A 27997-nucleotide genomic window follows, 5' to 3' on the forward strand; every position below is an offset into this window, starting at 1 on the left:
TCTGCCCCTGTACACGACATTGCAGTAAGACAAAAAGAAAAGAGAGAACAACAACAACAACAAGATGTAACATTATGTGATAAACGTGTAATCATAAATTCCTGAATACAAATCCTGTCCCATGTGCTTTCCATTTAGGTCCAAACTGCACATGTGCTGCACACCTTCCCTTCTGAAGGCCTTTAGTACATGATGGCGGAACGAGGAAGACGTTCCTGCTCTACATCAGAGCTGACGTCGGGTGAGCACCGTGAAGGGAACGCAGAACAGAGGAGGACACTGCGCAGTGTTTCCCACGTGAAATGAGAACACAAGAGGGCCGCACCCACACGGGGAGTGTCCCGTGTCTCAGCTCTGTGGTCCTTCCACCCAAACACCAGCCAGGCAGACACCTGGCTTCACGGGTCGGCTAATGACCACCGTCACCCACGATCAGAGGACGGGGGGTGGGCAGGCTTTCTGCCAGGGCTCTCAGACCCCAATCTCGGTGCTCATCTCACATGCCACTTGCTGAGCCATATGTATACACATCATGTCAGCCTTCCCATTTTACCCAGGGAAATGCGGCGTGCCCTGGCTTTTCTACAAGAGAGACGGATTTTCCTGCGGAAACTTCCAGGCACCCAGTGTTTCTGCAGAGCCTGTGAGGCCGTAGCATCACTCTTAAAATATGAGAATTTCCACCTTCAGAGAGGGCTGGCAGCACTGGGGCAGAAAGAAATGAAGTCTGCAACATCCACCCTGTATGGCACAGATGATACGAGTCGCCCTAAAGGCCGGGGAAAATCACTGTGTAAGCTGCACAGGGACGGAGCCACCGGTGTGAGAACTGGGCACGGCTTCCATGTGGGAGGTGCGCACAGCCTGTCTGCGGCAGAGTCCCCACAGACCAAAGTCCTCCTCTGGGGAACTCTGCTCAGGTGTCAGCAAGGGCAGTCTGTCCCTAGAACTGCTTGCTCACCCAGCACACAGAGCAGTTGGGGGTGAGACAGTAAATGCTTTTCCCTCGAGAAGAGTAATTAGATAAGAATGTACCGCGGCTGCTAGCTAACACCATACCAGGCGCCCTGACTACTTCATGTGGCGAGGAAAAGCAAAGGTTTAAGAACAGGAGAAGAAGAGATCAAAACACCACTACCTGTTAATAACAATGTAGGTAGAAAACTTAAGACAATCTGCACTCTACTGTTAGAAACAAAACAGGGAATTTAGCAAAATTGCTGAACACCAAGGTGATATATAAAAATTAACAGGATACCTATAGATAAGCAACAAAAATTTAGAAATTTCTAAAAAATATTAAGTCACATGAAAATATCCTATAAATCTCAAACTACAGAGGTGCAAGATGTGTATGTGGCAGAACGAAAACCATGGCTGAGAGGAAGTAAAGGCCTGCACATGGAAGGTATACCATGTCCATAGACACCTTCACTGCTGTAAAGCATCCAGGAATCTTCAAGTTCCAAAAGCTTTTGGATAGAAGCCAACAACCCGCTCCTGAGGTTCTACATTTACACGGAGATGTGAACCGCCCGCACAGTGGACGGAGCCATTACGGAGATCGGAATCGGCTGGCTCACCAGTCTGCGACTACTCTGGTGTCGGCACATGGGTGAGGGGACCAGAGGAAGAACATGCAACCTAGAAACAGATCTTCCAAGGACAGCCAGCTGACTTATAACAAAAATGCTGCTGAGCTGGAGTGCAGGTCTGTTCAGGAAAAGATGCTGCGTTAGTTGTATATTCATATCTCATAACATACACAAAGACCAACCCCAAACAGACTGAAGACCAAAATGTAAGAGACAAACTAATGCACAGTAGAATAACCTCACAACCTTAGGATAAGCAAAGATTTCTTAAACTGGGCAGAAAAAAATACTAATCATTTCTTAAACTGGGCAGAAAAAAATACTAATCATAACAGAAAAGACTGGTAACAAAGACCAGATTAAAATTAAGAGCTTCTATCTACCAAAAGACACTGAACTTCACAAAATTAAATACTTGGAAAGAATGATGGGAAAAAAATGAAACAACAGCTACCTCGGTGGCTCAGTTAGTTAAGCATCTGCCTTCAGCTCAGGTCATGATCCCAGGGTCCTGGGATGGAGTCCCAGGTTGGGCTCCCTGCTCAGTAGGGAGTCTGCTTCTCCCTCTGCCTCTGCTGCTCTCCCCAACTCATTCCCTCTCTCTCTCTTTCTCTCAAATAAATAAATAAATAAAATATTTTTTTAAAGAAAAAATAAAGCAAAACTGGAAGAAAATATTCATAATACATATACCTGACAGAGGGCTTGTATCCAGAATATACAAATAACTCTTACAATTTAATAACACAAATAACCCAATTTTTTAAAAAATGGCCGAAGACTGAATCTGACACTTCACAGAAGAAAACATGAACGGTCAGCAAGCACCAGAAAGGATGTTCAACATCAACTGTAACTGTAGAAGGCAAAATAAAACCAGAATGAGATACACTACACACCTACCGGAATGGCTAAAATTTAATTCTCAAAAGATCAACAATACCAAGTATTGGCAAAGACGTAGAACAACGGGTCTGTCACAGATCACTGGACACAGTGTAACACAGCACACTACGGACAACACTTGGCAGTGGACAATTCAGTTACCAGGTAACCCAATGATTCCACTCTTAGTGCTGAGACTGTCACAAAGTGTGACTTGTGGATAACGAGCATAGTGGCCACTCCTGATTTCGGCAGCGAAACCTGGCCCCACAGCAATAGTGGCCTGGAGATGGTATGTGACTGCCAGAAGTCAGGGGTAGCAATTATCATAATGACCAACAAGGCAGCACGCCAGCCAAGGGAGGCCAACTGGCCGAGTTGTGGTGACAGATAACAAGAGACAGCATTCCTAGGAGCAAAACAGATGGTCTCTCACCAGAGCACAGCCTGCCTAATGCGTGCATACACACATACACACCCATTCCGAGGACAGAGCAGTGGAGGAGCAGGAGGCTGAGGGAAGTCACTGCCTTAAACGTCATGACTCCTCACCCAGACCAGACCAGACTTCAGACCAAAACCCACTGACAGAAAATGTGGCCAGATCCTCAGGAATGAGGAACCTATACTGACAGGGCAAATGCCTTCCTGATGATTAGCCCAGGGTGCACCCAAGGCCTACTGCCCTAGGTGGTGGCCACACAGCGGGCAAAGGGTAGTACCCAAGTTTGAGGCCTACTGAACACAAGGTCTGAGACCTAAAGTGTCCTGTCCCCTGTTAGGGTGGGGACTTAGGGGGCCGGGAAATAAACTAAGTCCCGGACACAGCCTGGTCACAACAGGTCTCCTGGGTCTGCGGACCCGGCCAGGGTTCACGTCCACGGTCCGCGGGTGTAAAACGGGGCAGACGCTGATGCCCCACCCCATCACAGGCCGTGGAGACGGGTCTACCTCAAGGATCGAGGGCACGGAAGGGCCTTGTTGAACTGGCCAGCTGGCCTCGGCACCAAGTCAGTGGGTCCCGCGGAGGGTCTGCGGGGCACTCCCTGCTCAAAGGAGCACCTCTTCCCAGCTGCGGCGCCGAACTGAGGAGCTCACCAGCCTTGGGTACGTGCCGCCTGGACACTGGCCTCCAAACCCCTTCCTTCCCACCCCGTGAAGACAGGCGACTGAAGCTGTCCACGCTTCCGGGAGAGAAGCACTGCACGTGGTTTTGCTGCAGAACCGTGAGCACCCCTACTTGCTGTCACAGCCCGCTCCGAAGACAGCGGACACCCTGCAGAACTGAGCCCGAGCCCTGACAGTGACAACCTCACACTGCGTGCAGCAGACCCCGGCCAGCGGGTGGGAGATAGCCCGCGGAGCTGCAGGACCTGACAACCAGGCGAGGTTTGAGGTCCGCTGCACCCAACAACCAAAAGGAAGCGGCACACTGCCTGAGGGCCTCCTTACCCTGGAGCCGACACGCTCTGCATCTGGGGACACCCCAGGCCAGCCCAGGTGCTTGGCAACACGGCGAGCTGCCGGCCGTGCGGGAGTAAGGGCTAGAGGGCTCACACAATCTGGAGGACATGCTGGGGTGGCAGGTGTCAGTGACAGAAAGGGGACAGCAGGGGCTTCCTGGGAAGAATGTCAGGGTTCCAGAGAATGACATGCTTTTTAAAACACTGCTCTAGCCATGCTTCTGGGCCCTCCCAGGTGGACCAGGGGGCACAAGGGACCAAGCGTCACTCATTGCAGAGCACCGTCATGCCCGCCGGGACACAGTTAGGCAGGGCCACAAGGCACGGGACACCTCCACAGACTCCTGCTATGTGGCTCTGCATCCCCAACACAAGAACACACGGGCCCGGGGAATGGGTACTTCTACATGACACTGTGTCCCAACACAAGAAGCTGCGGGCCTGGGACCTGGGTTTTTCTGCATGGTGGCATGTCCCTAATACGAGAAACCACAGCCCTGGGAACCAGAAGTGAGAGCAGGGCTGAGCCCACCTGCTCTTCCCCCAGGACCCAAAAGTCCCTTGGGCTTCCTGTGCTCCTAACTTGGGCCGCACAGGATCAAAGGTCCTAATTCCCCTGGGGGTCGGGAGGCGCTCTTCTTGGGGACAAGCCACAAGTGACAACGGCCAACATGCCACTGAGATTTTGTGGGTGTTTGCTAGGTGGCAATAAGTGACTTCAGGCTATAATTCTCTGTCCCTGTACTTGTTCCCCTTTGGAGACGAGAAGACAGAGTCGGGTGAGAATCAGACACTGCCCACGAGGACGCCAGTCGCACTGGACGGCTGAAGAACACGAGCACCAGGTGGGCAGGGCCTTGAGAGAGGCCGGGTCAGGTGCTGCAGGGAGGAGCGCGCCTCCCATAGGGAGCGGGTGAGTTGGCCGCAGCCCTAGGGGGACTTGGGGCCCGTGGAAGTGGACATAAGGCAGTCCGCAGGTAGGATTAAGAGCCCAGTGGCTTTGGAGGGTCGAGAAAGGCCAAGAGTTCAATTTGGGACATGGTAAAATGAATGAAAGCCATAAGAAATGAGGTGTGACGCCCTCCAGGATGGACCAGGAAGGGTATGAAGACAAGCGGAGGGCTGTGGGGGATCTGCTCTGGACAGCAGCGTGGGGACTGTCAGCTCTGAGTGAGGGCACAGGGCCTGGCAGGGAGAGGACATGCTCCATCAAGGCCAAGAAAACCAGGCCCAGCTCCACGCTTAAGAGCGGACGATCCGGCGTCAGTGTCAAAGGCGCGCTGACCAGGAAGGAGGCTGGCAGCCCGGACACGAGTCAGGAGCCTCACTCAGGCAAGACACGGGCACAGCCACAAAAGCACCAGGCACACAGTGCGAGAAGACGGCACACCGTTTCCGTTCTAGAAGCCCCAGATGCACACGCCTACAGCGCGGCTGCCACGCTGGCCAGAAGGAGCACAGCCTCCAGAACCACCATGGCCCACTACGGCGTCCACACAGCACAGGGACACTATGGTACAGTACGTGTGGACCTTCTTCCACGGGCACCGTGCACGGGGCCTGAGTGAAGAGTGAGTGAGTGCTCTCCAGGGTGGGACAACCAGGGAGCTGCCCAACCCAACTGGGGACACGCCATGGGGTGGGGAGTCCGGGGGGGGGGTCCTCCGAGGCAGGTTGCACCTGCATAAATGAACAGTGACGGAAGGACAACTCGAGGCAGCACCCAGGTCCATGCAAGACAAAAAGAAAACCGCACTAACTATGCTTGCAAAATGTAGAGAACCATACATTTTTCTGAAAATCGATAAATAAAAGGAAAGAAGTTTGAGGAAATTTCTAGCATATGGAAAATTTATCTGGATTTTCTGAAAGATTATAAAATTTTGTTACAGAATTTACTCTGAAAATATGATGGGCCGCGGGTGAGTCCAGAATTCCTTAAGGAGAGACGGAGCGCCTAGAGATCAGCCCGAGAAAGACCAGAAAGTGACATTGTGCGCTCTCCAGGCGCCCGCCAACACCACCCACCCTAGAAATGCGCAAATGTGCAAAACCTGAAGAAGCAGTGCGCTTTGGGTCCCAGGAACACGGTAGGCATTACCAGAAACTCTCCGAATCCTCAGAAGCAGCTGAAATTGAAGGTAAACAGTACTAAGTAAGAAACGCCGGAGTCTGCCCATCGAGACACGCAAACCGGTTCTGAAACTCGGAGGATTTCCACGTCTGCACACGTCTCAACAGAGCATTCAACGCAAATCCAGCAGCTGTCAAAGAAACTAAGGTGCTTTTAAGAAGGAAACCCCGATTTTTAGGAGGAAATGCTGTAACAACCAGCAAGGCCTTCTGCTTTTCTCCCTCCTGTCTGCGCATGTCCTGCAGGGAGGTCCTGTGGTGCCCAGGTCGCTATCGGAGCGACCGCAAGCCCCACGAGGGCAGGCCCACCATCCACAAGAAAGCAAGCCATGGCGCAAACCAGAGAACGCGGCCACGTAAGGGGAGGCCCACGCCACACACAACGAACCGCACCCCCGCGTTCTGTGACCCGGGAGACTGAGATCCACGAAGTCAACAGCCGCCCCCAGGTGGCAGAGTCAGACAGGAAACGCCGTGGCCTGCCTCGTCTACAGTCCACGGCTCCGGAGGAGAAAATACCAAGTTGTGTCCTGAAGGCCAGTCGGACGCCACTGACTGTTCCTCACGTGGAACACGCGAGCTGGAGGCACTTAATGAGATAAAGAGATAATCGGGGCCAATGAATGGAAGAGCCTGCCTGGGGCTTCCAACATGGCCCGCAGGCTGCGAGGGATTACCTGGTCCAGGCTTAGAGGAATTCAAAGGAGATTAGGGCCTTTGTAAGCCTGAATAGCCGCTCCAGCCAGCTCAGCTAAAGGGCTAACGGGGCCCAGGCCGGGACATAAGCTGATCCCCAGCTGGAGGGGAGGGGCTTCCACCAGGCGCCGGGCAGGTGCACTCAGAATCCGGAATCCGGGGCTATTTTTAGAATTCGACCTTCTCTACGTCCTGCACAGGCAGAGAAGGACGAATGAAGAGCTATCCAACCCCACTAAGCATTCACCTGGGGCAGGAGAGCTTGGAGCTGTGCCTGAAATTACCTTTCTACCCTGGCTTTCACACGCTTTAGGGCACACCATGTAGAAACCACAGACCCTGGTGCGCAGGAGGGCAGAACGACGGCGGGGAGCAGGATCTGGCCTGTCCCCTCACCGCACGGGTGTGCGGGCTCCTGCACCCCGAGAAGCTGAAGGTGGTGCAGGGGCAGCAACGAGCTCCCTGACCACAAGGACAAGGAGGGGGCACAGGCCATGACCTCAGAGACAGGTGGGTGTAAGAACCAAGGCCACTCAGGGCATGTTAACCCAGACGGCTCTCTGGCAGTGGGTAAAGGGAGAAGAGACCCAGCCAGGCACCCAGTATCCCCGATCTGTCCCCCCGATCTGTGTAACCGGCACGACCTGGCCCTGGGCAGAAACCTGTCTGGAGCCACCAGGAAGAGCCCGGTCCCTGGACAGGTCCAGTCCACAGACCACAGCCCCTGCTCTCAGGGGGACCCCGGCCTCCTTGAGGAGGGACCCTCTAACACTGCTGCATACAGACAAGGTTGTCCTCCAAGCCTTCCCCAGGTCTAGGACGGCGGCCCCACGGAAAAGGGATGGAAGGCTCCAGACTTGCCAGAGCCCGTGATGAGCCCAGTGGGTACCACTGGCCGACAGCCAGACCTGAGGACTCGTGGCCCCAGTCCAACTCACAGACAGCCGGTGGCCCGACCTGCAGCCGTCGCCGGACTACTGAGCACACTCAGGGAAGGGGCAGGCAAGCACGGGCAGGACCCCACCTACAGCAGAGCCGGGAATGACAGGAAGCATGACGGAAGTCCCCTTCCCTCTCCAAACAGTCACCAAAGGCAGCACTGCGACGTCAGTGGGAATGGAGAGCTCGGGTCACCATTGAAATCTTGGAAGATGCGGCCCGCTGACTTTTGTCAGAGCCACGGAGTCCCCGCTGGGCCTGTGCAGCAGGCGGAGTTCTTGGAGAACGACAGTGGCTTGTGACAAACTTCCTCGGGGACACCAGCTGCTGCTGTCTGACGCACAACCCTGCAGCCCCAGCTTCTGAGACTCAGATCCGGGCAGGGGGACGGGGGGAGCTTTCTCCTGGAACCATCTGGAGGGATCGCCGGCAGCCGGCTCCACCGGCAGCAGGGACAACAGTCCCGGCCCTGGCAAGCCTACACCGGGCTCACGGCTCCCCACCAGAACCTTGCCCAGAGGGGGCACACCTTGCCCCAAATCCTGCCCCTGCCTGTGTCTGTAGGGCCAGGAGCTGAGGATGATGTGTGCCTCAAAGGGGATAAGAAGGGACAGGGCCGTCTGTGAGCGGGACCACACGGCCACAAAGCCCTTCCTGGCTGGGCGCCCGCTCGCAGATGCCCTTCGGGCTCTGCTCTGTGAAAAACCACGGGGCTCTGCTGCAATGGGGTCCCGTGAGCGGCACACTCTGAGGGTGTCCAGGAAGCTCAGCCCCTGAATGGGCCCCAGGTCCTTGTCTCCCCATGACCTGCCGCCCTGGCCTGGCAACAACCTTCCCAAGGCGCGCAGACACGGAACGGGTGCTGAGGCTCCCCGCCCACACAGCTCGGGGTGAGAGCTCACGTCCAGGCTGGCGCTCTGGTTCCCTCCACAGGCCCCTGCACGGCCCCTCTGCACCCCGCCCATAGTCTCACTCTCCACACTCCTGGGCACACCACATCCTGCTAGGACTGCTGGGACCACCTGATGCCAAGGGCGGCCAGTCAAGTTCAGCACCCCACTTCCACGGCCCCAGCAGCAGGCTGAGCCACGCCTTCCCCTGCACCCCTCCTCCTGACATCCAGCAACATGTGCCCCGACATCCAGAGGCATGTGGCCCCCCAATATCCAGCGGTGTGTGTCCCCTCCCCTAATATCCCATAGCCTGAGCCACGCCTTCTCCAGTACAGTCTGCAACCCTCCACTTTCCCTCCTCAGGTCTCCGACTGAGTCCTAGGGTCCGAGAGTCTTCTGCCCTTATTAGTAATTCCTTATACCAAAAATCCCTCTCTGCCCTGCTAGCTGGGGTCCACCTGCTGACCCAGACAGCACCTGGGGACCTCACCCAAATGCTGCATCACAGGGAGAGCGCAAGGCAGGGGCATGGGGTGGGGAAGGCTGTGGAACCCCAAGTGGCACTCCTGAGGGTCCAGCCATCTGGACCATGTTGGGGTGACTTCACCACTAGGAAGCCCAACTTTGGTGGCCTTTTTGAATCTGGGAGGCAGTAGGTGACCTGCTGAGCATGGGTTCCCAGCCCAGCGACCCGTCAGACTCAACCCTCAGTGGAGTTTAAACCAGGAGACGTTCTGCTGTCGGCCCAGGCACGGGGCCCCGCTGGTACTCGCGGTGTCCAGGACAAACACGACCACAGAGAAGAGCCTCCGGCAAGCCCCCGGGCGGAGTCCCCGGCCAGACCCGGAAGCCCGCGGCCGAGCAGTGCCGCTTACACATGCCATCACCGGCTGCCAGGGAACAGCTCCAGGCCAGCTCCTGGACCCCCGGACCCTGGAGGGCAGGAGTGGACCCTGATCGCAGGAGGCAGAGACTGTGCGCCAAGTCAGGCCCGTCACAGAACGTGTGTCATCGGATCCACCGCGCCGCCAGGAGGACAGACACCGCCAACATCAAGTGGGAATTCTGCGCATTCCAAACAAAACCGGGCCCAGGCAGGTCCTGAAACCAGCAGGTTCCCAACCCGGCGGCGGCACTGCCTCTTCTCTGGGGACAGTCCTCCGATCCCAGAGGAGCAGCACCTGCCCTGGGCTTACAGATGGCTCCGCCCAGACATGGTGCCCCCCCAGGGGTGCCCTACGCAGCCGTGTCTGAGGAGAGCACATGCCCGACGGTACCCACTGCCCGGGCGGGCGGGTGGGCAGACACACGGCTGCGTGAGCGTCTGCACAGAGGCCTCCGCCGTGGCCTCGCAATCAGGCTTGGCAAGAAGAGAAAAGCAAAGCCAGGAAGGCACGCAGGTGGGCGGCTGAGAAGCGGCAGAGCGTGAGTCTCCCCGCCCCACACAAAGGCTCTCGGTAGCGTCTCGGCCACAACGGAGGCTCGTAGGAAGTCCACCACCCAGACATCGGCCATCCCCGCCGTGCCCCAGGTGCCGGTTTCCAGAACACGTGCGGGGAGTGAGGCGCTTCCTCGAGGAGAAGACCATGTCCCACCAGCAGCCCCTTCTGGCCTGAACTCCCCGACTGCTGTATGAAATGCTCCTTCGGAAACACCTGGTGTGGCTTCTTGATCCAACGGACAACCTCATCCAGTCTCTGCGAGGTGGTGCTGTTACCCGCTGACAAGGAATAGAGACGACACAGTCCGCGTTGTGCTGCGGCAGTGATGCCCAGGACAGAGTTCGTGACGGCCACAAGGCAGTGCGAGGTCCCCATGCGAAGCCCAGGAAGGAAGTGAAGGGTTTAAGATTATTTCTCTCATGGGCTCCTGGGTGGCCTGTTGGTTAAGCATCTGACTCCTGCTTTCAGCTCAAGTCATGACCTCAGGGTCGTGAGGCTGAGCCCTTGTCCAGCTCCGGACTCAGCGCCAAGCCTGCTGGAGATTTTCCCCTCCGCTGCTCCCCCTGTTTGTGCACACGCTCGCTCTCAAATAAATAAATAAATTTCTTCTTAAAAAGATTATTTTTCTCTTTCAATAGGTTTTCAGCATTTTCTTTCGTTTATCCGCTTTCTAGATTCTGCGACTTCTGACTCTAACAATACAGCCGATTGAGCCTCTTGAAGAGAATGATGCTTCTATAAGATACTTATCTATATTTTTAAATGCACAGTTATACTTTCAGGAAAGTGAATTGCTACGATCAGGAGCAAACACTAAAGCTGTTGTTGAAGCCAGTGACGTAAGCTACGGCTGCCCTTTCCGTGCTGCCTCCGCTGGGAGTCCACAGGCCACACAGTGTGCGGGAGACAGGCACGAGGCCCTCCAGAGGGAGCGTACTGGGGCTGGGATCTTTGCAAAAGTCTGGACTCCCGAAGGGCTACTTTCTCATTAGGAGAATGAACCGGCAAAGAGTCCAGAGCTCATGGTTATCTCAGCCATGGCCCTGAGCACACAGCAGTCTACCTGAGACTCTATCCTGCTCTGGTTCTCACGGAAATCTGCGTTTGAATTTAGCACCACTGGTATCCCGGGCGGGGAAATCCTCGGCAAGAATTAAACAAGAAGCCCCAGTCGTGGGCAGCCCCGGCACGCTCCGGGTGACGCTAACCCCCTGGAAGAACGCGCCCCGGGCCAGCCCCTCAGGATCCCTGCAGGTTCCGAGCAGCCCAATAAGGCGCTTGCAATGGCACGGGATGAAACTCACACTGAGAACCGTGTGTCTGAGCGTGAGCTGCCGGAAAAGGGAACCCCCGAGCGCGGACGCCAATGACTTCAGACACTAGAATCTTGAAAATACCGAGAAAAAACAATCAAGTGAAAAAGACCACCAAAATTCACCAGGAAGGTTTTTAATAGAACCAAATAGAATGCCTAGAAATAAAACACGACTGTTGAAGTAAACATCTCCATTGGGAATTTTACAGCAGATTGGGAACAACTGGTAGAATCAGGCCTTCGGAGTGGAGGTATGAAGAAGTGGCCGGAGGGCGGCCAGGATGCACAGATGGAGACGTGGGGGGGCGCACAGCGCTGCCACCCAGCCGCGGAGGTGCAGGGGGAAGCAGAGGCTATGGGAGAGGTCGGGGGGCGGCGGGCGGCCACACGATCTAGAAGGACTCCGGAGTCAGACAGCTTAACGGTGTCTGAGAGCTTTCCTCGATGTACTGAAACTAAAACTGGATATCACAGGCGACATTTTATGGGGATAATTTATGTGAGAATGGTGAGACCGAAGCAGGAGACTCCGCTCAGTGAAACTGCCTGGACCCGGCGTCAGGGACGGACAGCATCCCAACGGGACACAGCGAGGGGCAGTGAGCACACGCGGCAGACACAGCACGCTCACTATGTGCCCGTCTCCAAGGTCCTTCCCGAGCACGGGCTGATTCCTCCGCCTCACAGCCCGACAACGCAGGGACATCTCCCTCACCCAGGCGTCTTGATGATTTCTCCTCTTTTTTTGTTTGAACAGTTTCATTTATTTATTTGCGAGAGAGAGAAAGCGAGTGTGAATACGGGAGGAGCCGAGGCAGAGGGAGAGACGGTATCTCCAGGGACTCCACGCTCAGTGCAGAGCCCGACGCAGGGCTCAACCCCACGACCCTGAGATCATGACCTGAGCTGAAGGAGGCGGACACTTAACCGACTGAGCCAGTCAGGTGCCCCTGGTCTCCCTTCTTTTCAGTCAAGTGACCAAAGCCCAGGGGACGGGTAAGGTCACAGTGATACATGCAGGGTCACCTGGGTCGGCTCTGCCACCAGGCAGGCCCCAACCCACGACTACACCCACCTTCCAGGGGCCAGACAAGCTCAGAGAAGTGACCCACGTTCCCAGCACGCTGGCATGTCCACAACCTCAGGGACTGGGGCGGATGCCGGGCGGCTGAAGGAAAGCACGTTTAAAAGGTCGGTTCGGACAAAGGCAGAGGCACCTCCTCTCCCTCATTCTGGGTCTGAAAGGAAGTGTCTGATGCTCCTTGTAGGACAGGCCCACCTGCCAGGGGAGGAGACATGTCAGCTTAGACAGGTACAGTCTCCACAGATGCCCCTTGTCCCAGAGCGCTGCCCAGCACCCTGCCCTCCCAGGAGCTCCTGGCGTTGTCCTCCCTCACACTTCCCGAGCACATCCCCGGAACATGTCCACGTGTAGCAGGACTTCTCCAGCCCCGCCACCGTGTCCCCAGGCCCTGCAGACGCACGTCCATGGCCCCGTTGTGCCCGGGCACTGGAGTTCCTGCTGCAGATGTCCTCCAGGGGACCGCTTCTCCGCAGCTGTGGTCAGGAACGCGCCTCCACTCCCGGGCCGGCTCCCAGAAGGGACACCCACAGCGCTGTCCCCTCCATCCACGGCGCCGTCCCCTCCACCCACGGCGCCGTCCCCTCCACCCACGGCGCCGTCCCCTCCATCCACGGCCCTGCCTAGCGGGACACACAGCAGCAGCACTCCAGCAGGACGTGGCCAGGTCTAGCCCTCCCTCTCCATCATGACCGCCAAGCCCACGGCTGGGCCAAGGCTGCTTCTCTAGGAGGCAATGGGCTCTGACCAGTCAGAGGTTGTCGTCTGACTACCAGCAAGGTCTGCTCATCTCGAGAACCCAACTACAGAGCACCCGCTCTTTCCAGGGATTAAGCATCGGAAGCTGGGGCTCCACGCCTGTGCCAGCGCCCACGGTACGCTGCCCAGCCTCACTCCCCCCGACGGCCTCCTCGCCAGCCACATGGGCACCTGGGACCTCCGACAGGCCCATCACTAACAGTGCGTTCAGTCCACGCGCAGTCACTCACTTCTCGGGACCACAAAAAGGCAAGAGGGACACTTGATTGGTGTCCCAGTGTTTGGTCTCTGGACAGGGAGCAGCCACATCCCCATGAAAACAGGGAAGACGGTGATTCATCCGCATCAGGTCGAGTAAACGGCGTGCGCTACCTTCCGCGATGGGCTTCTGAGATCGCCATCAACTACTCTGGCACCCACTTGTGTCGGAAAGTCGTTAATACCCCCAAAACACCTTCATACCTTCTCTCAGATAATGCAGTGATTTGCTGACTGATGTGTTTAGGTTTCTACTATGCGCTCCAAGCTAAAACATCGAAAGCTCACTCCTAAAAATACCAGTCCACACGGCTTCTCCATAGAAACACTTAGCGTGTTCGGTAATCGCTGGGGACAGCGGGCAGAGTCTGCACACGGGGGGTCACAGGGAGGCGGCGCCGAGCCCCAGCCTCAGCTCAGCGTGGGTGTAGGTGGGCACCAGGGTCTGCTCTGCAGCTCTCGGAGGACAAGGAGGTGGAAGGCGGAGCACAGTCGCGACCCACCCATGAGATACGGGGTGTCGCATGGCCAGCGAGCGCAGGGAGGACGCAGCAGCTGCGGGACCCGCGGACGGCAGGCACACACAGCCGACGCCACCACAACGGCATCGCCCTGCACACACGGCACAGGGACTTCAGAGCGGTCTCCTGTCACTGCGTTCCGTGTCCCGGGATCAAAGCAGTGGCAAGGACCCAGCTCAGCAGATGTCCGAGAGCCGACCATCTGCAAGGAGCTGGCCGTGAGGAGGGGGCAGAGCGGGGACAATGCACAGTCTGTCCAGGCTCACCCTTTTCTAGGAGTTACCCTGAAACAAGAAAGTCAAGTGCTGTGCTTCTCTCTTTTCTTTCTGGCTTTTTAACTTCGGGGGGCAGGGGGAAGGTAACGAAGGAGACTCTGGCCATAACTCTAGTGCTTTCTCTTTGCACAATGTCTGCCCCGTGTGGCAGACTCCCCTACAAACACTGCGTGACCACGGCATCTGCACGGGGCCCATCTCCCACCCCAGGTGCGCCTTGTGCCTTTATCACCGCGTCTGTGGAAGCAAATGTGTCCGTCCCTGCCGCACACAGGGCGGATGGCCTCCCTGCTCCTGCCTCCCCTCCCCACGCTGCCCAGTCTGTACCACTCGGAGTCACCTGCTGTGTGACTGGGACGAGGAGTCGCCCGGCCCCCACTAGACACACCTGTCTGTCCTTATTCACCTGGCTCTGCTCCCCCTGGACTCTGAGCTCCAGGATGGTGGGGCTGCACCTGTCTGGTGGGTAGGAAAGGTCAGTGGATGTTGACTGGGGAAGTCAGCTTGCCTTTCCAGGTCAGGGCAAATGCCCCATCTGACTTGCCTCTCAGAAAGCAAGCTGTCTGGGAAGGCTGCCTGAATGCAACACAGGCTCAGCAGGTTGATGGACCTGCTTCCTCTAGCCCCCGAGGCCCACCCAGCTCAGCTGTGCATGCAGGGCCAGGGTGCTAAGATCGCAGACTCCCTGCTGTCTGCAAGGGGCCCTTATGGCTTCCAGGTCACTGCAGTCCCACTGTAGCCCCCAAGTCATGCCTAGAAGGCACCCACACAGTGGCCGCTGCCCCCTTTCCTTGGCCCCGTCTTCCTGGTTCATGCATATTCTGTCACTTTTCTCCTGCTCCAGGGGCTATGCACAGCTGTGGGGCAGCTTCCTGCACAGGGAGCCCAGCAGAGGGGATGGGTCAGGGCAGTGTCCATGCACACAAACGCCACCCCCCAGCCCATGCACCAATCCCGTGCTGGTCCCGAGGGCGGGGCTCCTCTCCTGGGCCTGTGTATCTGCACCAGTGCTTGGCTTACACTCAGTACGAAAATCTACCCAACGTGAAGCCTAGAGGATGTACATTTGTCCACTGCCCCCCACACGCCCTCCAGTTGCCAGTGGGCCTGCCCAGCTCCTGATGTCCTATCAGCCAGGAGGCCAGGGGGTGTTTGCGGACATCACCAGCCCCAGTGGCCGGCCTTGAGGGGGAAGGAGAGGGCAGGGGGCAACTCTGAGAAAAGAAATCATGAAGCACCAAACAGACTGGCGACTGGTCCCAGGGAATTATCCTCTTTATGAAAAGGAAAAGGGGGCGCCTGGGTGGCTCAGTGGGTTAAGCCTCTGCCTTCGGCTCAGGTCATGATCCCAGGGTCCTGGGATCGAGCCCCCCATCAGGCTCTCTGCTCTGCAGGGAGCCTGCTTCCTCCTCTCTCTCTGTCTGCCTCTCTGCCTACTTGTGATCTCTGTCAGATAAAGAAAAAATCTTTAAAAAAAAAAAAAGGAAAAGGAAAACTAAGCTAAATGACAAGGAAATGCAAATGGAAGGAAGCAGTCTGAGTGACAAGAAGAAAAAAATGAGGAGGGTTCGGAAATCAAGTCCTCAGCCCCAAAGGGTCGCGTGATCCCATCGCAAGCACCCAACCCCGGGAAACGCGACCTCATGCACCTCAAGGACATTCTCGTTAGGCGGCCGATTCCAGAACAGAACCTGATTTCGTTAACTCACGACGCTCAGTGTGAAAGGACTCCTGTATGCACCTGTCTGACTGCCCAAATTAAAACCCAATTTCAAAACAAATTACCTTCATTTCCCGTATCTTTTCAAAAGTAATTGGGATTACTTCAAATTCCTACAGATGGGTCAGAAAAAGAGAAAAATAGAAACAAGGAATGCTCTTTACAGAAATGAAGTACTAAAACCAAAGCCTGCATGAAATGCGCAGGGCCCCAACTCAACACAGAGGACCCTGCACTAATTAAATTGTCGGCGTCAGATGGCAAGGCCAACTTCGAACACCAGACGCTTTATCAGGTGGAACGCCTGAAAACAGGGATTCTGTGTTCAGTACGGCAAGGGTGACCAGCGAGGCCAGTGGGTCCAGCATCTTTTAGAGCAGGAAATCCCAGCCAAGTCAACTAAGTCAGCTCATGGAAACTCAAGGGCAAACCCCACAAATACCATGGACAGGTGAGCCCGCGCGGGCCTGGTGTAAGCACTCGAGGCCCCCGCGCCCACGCCAGGAGACCCCTCCCCGCAGAGCCCTCCCGCAGCCCCAGGCCTGCCCTGCAGCAGCTCGCACAGCCCAGCCCAGGACGCGGTAAGGGCTGCTCCGGGCCACATATCCTGTCACCCTGGACTAAGCAAGGGAACCCATTCTCCGCGCCTTTTGTCGGGAGCAAACACGAAACCCCTGGCGGGCGGCAGACGGCTGAGCGTTCCCTCCCTCCCGCTCCCCTTGCACACACCTACCCACACCCCAACTGCAGGCCCTGACTGTTTAGTCCCCTGGTTCATTCCCTCGTGTTTAACCTTGAAACCCGGCTGCAAATGCTCTGACATCAGAGCCTACAGACGGTGGCGGGCACAGCGCCGGCTCCTGGCGGGTGTGTGCTTTGATGGGCTTGGGGGCAGAGCCAGCTGGCTGCGAGACGCCGTTGCCCGGGGAACGGCCACTGAAGTGTGGGCTCGAGTGGGCACGGAGGCTCTCGGCAGCCGCCACGGCCGCCGCTGTGCACGGGGAAGCCCAGCTGGTGCCCATTACTGCTCTCGGTGTGGCGGGGACGAGGAGCCAGTTCCAGAAGCCTGACTCTTCCCACTGACAAATAGGCTTATCTCACTGCCTCCCTAATGAACGTCCCCACCGCACCCCCCCGAACAGAACGGGGAGCTACAGAGAGAAGCAGCTCAAGGATGTGCCCTAATTAAACAATGCCGGTCGGCTGAACACGAGGGCGCAGCCCCGCAGCCCGCGCAACGTTCCACCCCTTCACCTACTGGAAACGCCTCTTTTCTCTCTTCATTTCACTTAAAGTGGCTTAAAATGCAGGAAGAGAGTGGGGGTGAATTCTGGCTGCACAGAGGGAAAAGATGCATTTTAAACATCTCGTGAGCACCAACCTTTCTAAAATGCACAGGGCAACTGTTTGAGAAATTCTGGGTCTCCCCATGAGATGCAAAATTCCCGAATTCCTTGGGGGGCTCAATGACATTTTCCATACATCCACACTTCTGCTTTGACAATCTCCACGTGCTCAGGTGTCTACAAACACCAGCGGGGGTCAGGGTGTCCAAAGTGGGCAGTCCTCACACGATAGCCTGCTGCGGGCTCAGGACGGGGCACCCGGCCCTCAGCCCACAGTGTGGCGCGGGGCATCCAGAAGGAACACTGCCTGCCGCACACCTGACCGCCACCGGCCAGCCGACACACAGCCACGGCACGGTTCTGGAACCAAGGGATTGTGTGACGGGGAAAGCAGACTCCGGAGCAGGGAGACCTGCGTTTGAAGCGAGGGCTGACTTAGGTGCTCCGTGACCCCGAGGAAGTGCTTTCCCATTGATGGCATGGGAATGACCTCTCCTCCCTGGGTGAGCCCCAGGAGGTGAAGCCGTAGAGGTCCGCACGGAGCGGGTGCGTGCCTGCTCCTGGCTCCTGCCCAGCTGCCACGGTCTGGGGGGCGGACACTGAGCCATCGTGCGGGGCATCTGCGGGCTGAGCCATCGCGCGGGGCATCTGCGGGCACTCCCTTTCTCGTCCTGTCCGCTGGTCTGCCGTCGCACGCTGTCTCCCTCCTATCCTCCGTCTTGGGGAAGCCTGGGCTCCACGGAGCCACGCCTCTGCCTGCTCCCTTTCTGCGACCTCCCCCGGGCCAGTGGCTTTCTGGTTTCTTTGTCTTCCCCTCCTGGGCGAGTGGCCATTTTTAGAATGGCTCACAGGGATCTGGTTTTCCTGCCTTCGAGCAGCCTCCGTGGCTGGGGAGGCACAGGACGCACAGGCTAGGGTGCTGTGACAGTGATGCCCGTCACCTCTGATGGGAGCCTTCCTGAGCTCCGGCTCCCTGTGGAGGCGACCCCCTCAGTGCGGGCTTCCCTCGGCTGAGGCACAGGCTGTGGAGACAGAAGCAGGACCCAGTCAGCCTGCAGGTACGTGCAGCCTGAGCACAGCGGGCTGCAGGAGAGGGAGACAGAGGGGGACATGGAGGGCCAGGAGCCCCTGCAACTGAGCCACAGGGAGACCAAGGGTCCGGAGAGGCCATCCGAGGATTACCTACAGACCCAGCGGGCCTTCCTGGGGAAGCTTCTCCGGAAGAAGAACTCAGACAAGAACAAAAGACGTGTATGTGTAGATTTCCAAGACAGCTTTGTTTATAAGAGCCAAGTATCCAATTTAAACGTCCATCAGAGAGGAATGGTCAAGCGCACAGGGACTCCATGCCACCATGGGAAGCAACCCCAGGAAAGACAACGGCCAGCTCCCACCCAGTTCACCAGCCGGCAGTCCTCCTAGGTCGGCCTGTCCGTGGCCCCAGGCTGCCGGCCTCCGTCCGCCTGCCCACGTGGTACCAAACCCCAGCCCAGACGGCCAGGAGAAGGGGGTGCGGAAGCAGGCTCCAACCACGCGCTGGGGCAAGCCTTGGAGTGTGGAGTTCAGACGGACAGGGGCCGGACACCGGATGGCCCCGGCGGCAGGCAGGGAAGCGGCGTGCCCTCTACCCGCCGACCGCGCTGGCAGACCCCGCCCGCAGCCTCGGCCTCAGTCGGGACTCAGGGTCCCCTCGTGCCCGAACGCAGAGACCCAATGCTTCAACCTCGCCACTCAGAACTGCTCCACATGAGCTGCAAGGCAGTGTCCCAAGTTCTGAAGGACAGAGGCCGCCGCCAACCGCGTGGGACAGGCCCGCAGCAGGGGAGGGAGGCCCCGCTTCTGCTCCTGCGCAGGAGCCACCGCCAGGCCTCCAAGGCTGGCACTCTTGCTTCTCGCGCTTGGGGACCTAGTGGCGCGGCATGAGGAAGCCGACAGCCGTGGCGAGAGGCCACGCATGCATGTTCTAGCCGCTGCCGCTCAAGCCTTCCCCACCGACAGCCTGTTTCGACCACGATGCACGGGAGCCACAAGCCTTCTGGGGACAACAGCTTTATCCTTCCAGACCCGCCAGCCAGGCCCAGGCATCAGGGAGCAGAGAAGAGCCAATCCTGCCGTGCCCGTCTCATTCCTGACCGGAGAACCCACGCGCCGCATGAAGGATGGCTTCCACTCAGCCAAGGCGACCCACTCACAAGGCAAAGGGCGTCTCACAACGGCCCCCAAGCGGACGTCCACACGTGCCATCGAAACCAGAAGTGCTTCACTATGACCTGGTCACCGTTGGCCTCCAGTTGGTAGAAGCCACATTTCAGAAAGCCCAGGAGGTACACAGAAGGAGGTGCGCCATCCAGGAGGTCGTCCCGCCTGCTGTGTCCCAGAGACACGGGGAGACCCAGGGTCAGGAACACTCAGGGGCTCAGATCTGGAGATGCAGTGGGCGGTCAAGCTCCCAGCACGCACGCGTCCTCCGAGATGTGTTCAGTCTTCGCCTCAATGACCTGGGAAGCCGTTCCGTAAGCCCAGAGAAAAGGCAGCACGGCCTTGGGGCCGGGGTGCCCTAGACCTCCTTGTGCCTCACAGGGCCCCTTGCAGAGCACAGGCACCAAAACACCCCTGGCCCCGCACCAGCAGAATGCCAGCTGTTTTTGTGTCTGTCTGCCCGGCAGCCCCGCAGCTAGGTCCCTGACCCCCGTGAAGACGGAGGACTCGAAGCTCAGAGAGTAGCCGATGCTGAGGGGGGCCCCCCACATAGACCCAAGCAGGGAAGGGTCCCCATGTCCCTGCCCTCTAGTCACGACCCTGCCCCCAGCTCTGTCTTAACCCGCACCTCCCCGGAGGCTCTGCCGCACTCCCCGCGTGCTCACATCACCCCGAGCCCCTGCTTTTTCTCTCCACCGAGAGCCGTTCCTGCGAGGTGACCCGGACGTGCTGTGTGCGTGGTCACGGACAGGGGTGCGTGACCTCCTAGCACACGGCTCGGCTGCCGTTCCAAGCCGAGGCTTTGTGGTGAGAGTATGAGATCCTCTCGAACCCGCAGGATGGTGTGATGTGTTTGATGTGGGGTGAGAATCCGGGCAGAGGAACGCGGACGCTGAGGAGCCGGTGGCCCGGGTGGGGGAAGGCGGCAGTGGGGACGGCCGGGCCGCACGTGACTCTGAAACACGGCTTTTGTTTCTGTCTGCTGGAGAGCGAGGGATGGGACGGCTCTGCTTCTGCTGACTGGGGACAGAGGTCCTCTAAAACACAGATCACGGTCTCATCGAGAAACAAAAAGCGATCCAAACACTGGATGTTAAGCATATTTTGGGATCCATTTACTAGTTTTGGAGATTTCATTTAAATTACCTAACTCCTTGGAAAGTAACCACAGGAAAGACAAGCCGATGACTGTCAGGTGCCACATGTCGCAGAGGAGGAAGGGTCTGCGGTCATTCGGTCTGCCTGGCCTGCGGAAAGTTCTTTGCTCTCTGCCCGGCAGTACCAAGCAGACAGTGGCCCCTGTGATGGAGGAACACTCCCGGTAGGAAACAGAAAGCACTCGCCAGCACAAAGCCAGGCCACCACGCGGTCCTGCGAAGAACAGATGCAGGAGGGAATCTGTTGCTAAGCAACAGGGCCTGCTCCCCCTCCGTCTGCGGGCCCTCAGGTGTCTGCGGGCGGACCTGTCAGCCAGGGATGGCCGCCACTTGACTCGAGTGCAAACGTGCAGATCCCAGGGGACAAAACCGACCTTGCAACCGTCTGCGAGCTGAGCGGCCACCCCGAGAGCAGGACCAGACAGCAGCATCACGAGGGCACATGCTCACCTCTGCGCCCGACCTCTGCAAACCGACGCATTGTATGCAGAACCCGGAACCAGAACGGGTTTTCCTGACGGTTTGCAGGGAGGGGCTTTCTCAGGAGACTCCGGGAGGGGCCTGGGAGGGAGAGCTCCCAGCTGGTGCACCCAGAAGGCAGCACCAGGGGAACGCGTCCTAGACCGCACCCGGAGATGGGACGCCACCCTCCCGCCGGCCAGGGTGCGGGCACTTCCCATCACCTGCTTTGATCACACAGGGGTGCTCCTGTGCAGCGCGGCTTGTGGGAGTCCAACCTAACCCACTGCTGTCCTCCTCGCAACGCAACTGCTCCATCCACGGCCCCGCCGGCTCTAGCCCAAGGGGGCAAGGGACGCCCACACTCCCTGGCAGATCTCCCACGCTCCGCCTCACCTGTAGGCCCCCCTTCCTCTGCGACCCCTCTGTCACCGTGTTCTTCCAGCTGGGTTTTCTCCCAAATGACAGCTCTGCATCAGGCAACGCCAGCCTTACAGAGCTCGCTCTCGGTGCACACGGGGCGCCACAGGACCCGAGAGCCCAAGCTGCCTCCCAGACAACAGCAGGCACGGACAGTGGGGCTGAGCGACAGCTGGGTGACCAGTCCCAAGGGACCCAGGCTCTCCCCTCCGGCTCCCCGCACTGCACTGGCTCCCTGCAGGCCAACCGGGCCCTCTTCTCTGTCCTGTCCCGGGCGAGCCCCTCAGCTCTGCAGCCCCCATGCTGCGTCCCATCCCCAGCCAGGCTCCGGTCATCCTGCCGGCCTGGAGGCAGAATGTGCAGTTCACACGCGTGTGCCCCCTCCACGTCCCATCTCTGGAGACAGCACCACGCCCGTGACGCTCCCAGTCTGAGTGGACATTGACACGGGGCCCGAGTCCTGTCTTCCCGTGTGGGCGCCCCACCACGCTGCCCACCACTCAGCCCTCTGCGGCCCTGCACCTCTCGACTCTGCCCCCCGCCTGCCTCTCCTCCCCCTGCCTCCTCCCCAGCCCCTGCTCTCTCCCCATGCAGGCCTCACTGGCTTCATCTGGAGGCTGGCCCCACCCCACGGCATGACAAGCCCTTGTTCCGTGTGCTCCCACCGGCCCCCCGTGGCAGCAGCCAGGGAGAAGCAAGCTCCACGAGCTGCCCACTGGATGCACACAGGAATCCCACACCCCCACCCACCACCGCACTCGCTACCTCCCTGACCGGCACCCACAGGCCAACCTCCTGCCCCACGCGCCAGCCTGGCTCCTTGGTGCTCACGGGCTGTGGGCAGACTGGCCTCCTTGCTGTCTGCTGCCCGAACTCGAACTTGCCTCACGCAGCCCAGGCCAGGGCCCGTGCCAGCTCCTCCTCCTGGGAGGCAAGTCCCCGGGATCGTGGCACACACACCCCCAACAGCGCACACACACACCTCGCTCAGGCACACACACGATATAGGCACACACCTTCTCAAGCTCGGTGCACATGCACACACAGCAGATACACACCCACACACACAGCACACGCACACGCAGCCTCATACACAAGCAACTCGTGCACACTCTCACACACATGGTACATTTACACGCTCGTCACATGTACAAGTCACACACTCACATCCAGCACATGTACACACTCAGCTCTTGCACATACACTTTCTCAATCACACTCAGGCCCAGCACATGCACAACTCTCACGTGGCACACACACCCTCACACACGAGGACACACACACTCATACATACAGGCCAGGTGTGTGCACACCCACATGGCACATGCACACACATGCGGCAGGTGTTCACACTTACACACAGCACATACACCCTCACCATATGCGCAGACTCCCTCTGTGTGCACACTCACATGTGGCGCGTGCACACACCCTCACAGCACGTACAGACTCCCTCTGTGTGCACACACACACTCAACACGTGCTCATGCCCTCACGGCATGCGCAGACTCAGGCAGTGTGCACACGCACACACACTCAACACGTACATACCCTCACAGCATGTGCAGACTCACAGTGCACACACGCACACACTCACGTGTGGCACGTGCACACACGCGCTCTGGCTCCCACTCCTGTTCTCCCTCCAGTTTCGCTCCACCCAACAAGTCGGCCCGAGCCCATCCGCGCCCGCCCTTGCTCTGCCGTAGCCTGCTTCGGTCTGTCCTCACAACACGTTCTCCACCAGAAGCAGATTTACACTCATGCACTGTTCCCCTTCGAACACAGCCCCATGAGGGCACCCGTCTGGTTCACCGTGGTACCCCCGGACCCGCCATGGTCCCTGGCGAGCTGTGAACGCTCAGGGACAGATGCCGAGTGAGGAATCACAGCAGGTCGTGTAAGAACACAAAAGACTGTAAGAGATACAAGACGCTTTTTTGAATGCAAAAGGATACAAAATCATGATCCCTTTTTAAACGTGTTATTTTGCCCCTAAAATGTGAAGGGAAGTTGGGTACAGAGGGTTATAATTTGGGGAATCAAATTCCCAGGAACCACAGTCAAGAGAACACCTTTTCCGCAAAGACTCGGCCGGCAATCAACCGTAGCTGACACTTATTTAGGAAAGTTCCCTAAAGGTTATCAATCCCAGTTCTGTCTTTGTGCTGAATTTAAGGTGTCCTGGGCTCCTGAGGGTGAAAGTGATGGAAAGAAGAGGGCAGAAAGTTCTCAAAAGGCCCGGGCAGGCACGTGTGGGCCGCAGAGCCGAAGTCCCTCCGGTGGGAACGAGCAGATCTGGACAGGAGAGGCACAGTGAATGGGGGTCCTCAGTCACTTGGGGTCCTCCTCTGATCGGCCAGACTAATGGCCATCGAGTGACGCAGGTCAGCAGGTATGGACAAGCTTCTGTATCTGCCTGAACAGAGCAGGAAGGACAGAGGAAAGCGATCTATCTCCAGTGCTACACACAGGCCAGAGAGAGCCAGTGAACTTCTCCACGCTCAGGAGCCAACCCTCTGTGGGCTCATCCGGAAGTGGAACAGGTTCAAACCCCAGCTCCTAAGTTCCGGAGAGACTCCCCAGTTCTGACAGGGATGAGGGCACCTGGCGGACCCGAAACCAGGTCTCCACACTGCAGAACACACCTCCAGCCGCGCCGGAAGGTGAGCCCTGCCCGAGCGCAGGCTCTCATCGGGACATGAGCCCCCCCAACCTGCACGCCAGCCCCCACCGGAGCGCCCGCGCCCACAGCAGTGGGGGGATGATGAGAAGTGGGGAGACCGCTCGGAGCAGAATCGGTCACACCAAGTATTACACAGTCACTTGGAGGTCAAGAATTCAATTTTTTTGTAATTAGGATTCACATCGATGCAAAATGGGATGCCATCTTACGTGAATAGTACACAGTTCATTACATACCTGAATGCCTTCTCTGTATCAGATTCTGCTACACATTGAATATTTATAATTTATAACCTATCTGCTTTCAAAAAGGATCTAGGAAAGATGGCTGCTTGCTAAATGCAGTATGATGTAGATCGAAATTATATTATAAAAAATAAGCTATGTTGTAGTTTTAAAACGAGTTTCATCTAAATACCTGCTAAGACAATAGTTAAAAAAGAAACCAGCTCGCACGCATGTCCAGTAGGTAACGTATTTAAAGCGCGTGCGGGCTGACCCGGTGCGGCAACGAACGGACCAGGCGCTCTCCGAACCTTCCCTCACTCAACGGACAGCAGCGCTGTGCCGCAGACGAGGCTTCGCGTCCCGTGGCGTCACCAGTCAACAGCAAGCGCGACGCGCCTGAGCGTCAGCCATGCTCCGGGCCTTCCGGAGAGCGTACGGCTGCTGTCACGCAGAGGCCCACAATGTCCCACAGCCGGAGGGGTCCAGGCACGGCTCGGGTGGAAACTGCCAGACTCCAAAGCCTGTCTGCACCCTGGTCTCGGGGCCATCGCAGGGCACCCAGGTCCCCACCACCGCACAACGCAGTGGCCTGGAGCCCACGTGTCTTGCTCTCTGAAGAGGGACTTTAAGTTAACAGTGTCAATCCTGACCCCTGCTGAAGTCGCTCCGGGAGGGTCTAAAACTCCTAATGCCAGGGGCCTCACTGGAAAACACCGAACTCAGGTGAGGCCAGGGACAGGGACCTCCACAAGGAGCTCAGGTAACCCTAGCGTGCCGCCACCATGAAGACCTGTCACTTACTGCACGCCACTGCTCGGCCGTCCTGGGACGGGCTCTGTAAACCGTTCGCCCAGTGACGGTCAAGTGCCTCACGTGTCCTCCAGGCCTGGGTCTGCCGCAACGGTGATGTGACCGCCACGGCTCCGGTTCGCGGCTGGCCTGCGACGTGCTTCTCACGAAGGAACCTCTGATCCCCCAACCATCTTCCCAGGCAGGTACTGTGACCCCCTTTTATAGTGATCCCAGGCCTCAGAGAATCTAAGGAAGTGCCTCGAGGTCACAGAGGCGCATGGAGAGCTGGGACACACGGCCAGGTGCATCTGATTCCAGGTCTCCACCCTGCACTTCCTCCCACACCACCCGGGCTCCTCGCATGGACAGACAAGGACCCCCAACACAGCCCTGACCTGGGCGACCCCAGCCAGTGCAAGAGGACAGCACCGGAGAGCGGGAGACTACAAGAGTCCCTCTCTCTCCACTGTGCGTATGGTCCCAGTGTGCCTGAGGGTCAGTGCCCCCGACTCACGTAACAGACCCCAAACCCCAGGGAATAGTGCCCTGACTCACGTGGGACCCCAAACCCCAGGGGACGGTGCCCGGACTCAAATGGGACCCTAACACCCAGAGGACAGTGCCCCTGACGTACGTGGGAACCTAACCCCCAGGGGACGGTGCCCCCAACTCACATGGGAGACCCCAACCCCCAGGGAACAGTGCCCCGACTCATGTGGGAGATCCCAAGCCTCGGGGGACAGTGCCCCTGACCTACATGGGACCCTCACCCCCAGGGGACAGTGTCCCTGACTCAGGTGGGAGTCCCCAACCCCAGGGGGCAGTGTGAGGTGGTGGGGCTTCGGGAGGAGTGGGCCGTGCTCTAACGATGGGATTGGAGCCCCAGGAGAAAGCCACTGAGGTGCTCCCAGCCCCTTCACCATCCAAGCACAGCCACTTGTGAACCAGATGCGGCCCCTGCCGGACACTCAGTGGGCCTGACTCGGACCCCAGCCTCCAGAACCGTGAGAGACACATGTCTACTGTACGAAGGGCACCTGGTCCCCGGCATTTGTTACACAGCCCGAAAGGGTTAGGACTGTGAGTCGACTCTTATCAAAATAATAAACTATGAGGCAGAGATGGGTAGGACAATGTTTTGTTAAAAACACTAAGACTATATATAAGCCTTCGGGGCTAGGTCTGAAAAAGATAACTGCCATTAGTTCGGAAAAAGTGGGAATCACTTGTTCACATTAAACAAGTCATTCTACAGCAAGCGTCTAAAACCCTGGAGTTCACGCGCAGGCCTCCAGGCTAATGAAAACTGTGCTCTGGACCGCGCGCGTTCCGACGTCTCCGGGGCTCCTTCTGCCCCTCGTTCCCTCGCAGACCATCTTGGAGACGCTCAGTCACGATCCATAGGCTGCCAGCGGGATCCGCGCAAGGACCCTCGCTCAGGGAACCACGGGAGCCTCACCACTAGCCTCCGCCCAGCAGAGCCGACAAAGGGCGCGGTGAAGGGCACAGTGGCCTGGGTCGGCAGGTCCCCTGGGAGGACCTGTGCCGGGCCTGCTGCAGGGGCCCTGGCTTCTTGGCTCACAGCAAGGCTGCACGTTCCAGGGGCTGCCGACGCCTGCCGCGGGGTTAGGGCTGGAGACGCGTGTGAGCGCGGAGAAAGGAAGCAGACCAGCAGCCCGCTGGAAAGCCCGGTGGGCCAGGGACCGTGTGCACCTCAACTCCGTCCCACACTGGGCGCTTCCCACGGCCGGCACCCGCGGCGCCGTCCTGCCAGGGACAGACACTAGTGCGCCCAGGCAAACCCAGCCACGGCGTGAGAAAGCGGTCGCCATCTACGGCAGTGATCAAGCCCTCCTCAACCTCAGGACCGGCCACCTGGATTCTGCCCAGACGCCATCACTCTGACGTCCCAAGACCGGCTTCAGTGCAGTGTGGCGCTGCCAGAACCACACAGACCGCTCGGCAAGATGCATCATCCCCGAACGGGGTCCAGCGAGACGGCGGCTGTGGGACGTCACAGACTCCGCCACCGGAACGAGTATCAGCCGTAATGACTCTCCGAGGAGCTCCAGAGTGCACCTGACACTTTCACTCCTCCACTTGGAGCATTTAATAAACACGGGTGCCGGGGCGCTTCGTCACTGGGGCGTCCGACTCTTGATTTCGGCTCAGGTCATGATCTCAGGGTTCTGCACAGCAGCCCACGTTGGGCATCCCACTCAGCAAGGAGTCTGCTTCTCTGTCGCCCTCTGACCCTGCCCATACCCTTCTCTCTCTCTTCAATAATTAAAATGTTTTATTTTCTTTTAAGAGTCTATGTATTTATCTGAGAGGAGAGAGACTATGAGCAGGGGCAGGGGAGGGACAGAGGGAGAGGGAGAAGCAGACGCCCCGCTGAGCAGGGAGCCTCATGAGGGGCTCAAACCCAGGACCCTGAGATCATGACCTGAGCTGAAGGCAGACAACCCACTGAGCCACCCAGGTGCCCCCAATTTTCAGTTATTTATTTAAATATTAAATAATTAGGGCGCCTGGGTGGCTCAGTGGGTTAAAGCCTCTGCCTTCAGTTCAGGTCATGATTCCAGGGTCCTGGGATTGAGCCCCGCATCAGGCTCTCAGCTCAGCAGGGAGCCTGCTTCCCCTCTCTCTCTCTGCCTGCCTCTCTGCCTACTTGTGATCTCTCTGTGTCAAATAAATAAAATATTTTTTAAAAAATTAATAATCATATATATTAAA

The 27997-nt window shown here is 57.9% G+C and overlaps 1 protein-coding gene across 3 annotated transcripts in view; it reads right to left on the reverse strand.

The window, feature by feature from the left end:
- Nucleotides 1-27997, reverse strand: part of EIPR1 (EARP complex and GARP complex interacting protein 1) — a 125715-nt gene that overhangs the window by 36719 nt on the left and 60999 nt on the right. The window lies entirely within an intron of this gene.

The sequence above is a fragment of the Neovison vison genome, chromosome 8 (genome assembly GCF_020171115.1).
Source record: "Neovison vison isolate M4711 chromosome 8, ASM_NN_V1, whole genome shotgun sequence".
NCBI classification, from domain to species: Eukaryota; Metazoa; Chordata; class Mammalia; order Carnivora; family Mustelidae; genus Neogale; species Neogale vison.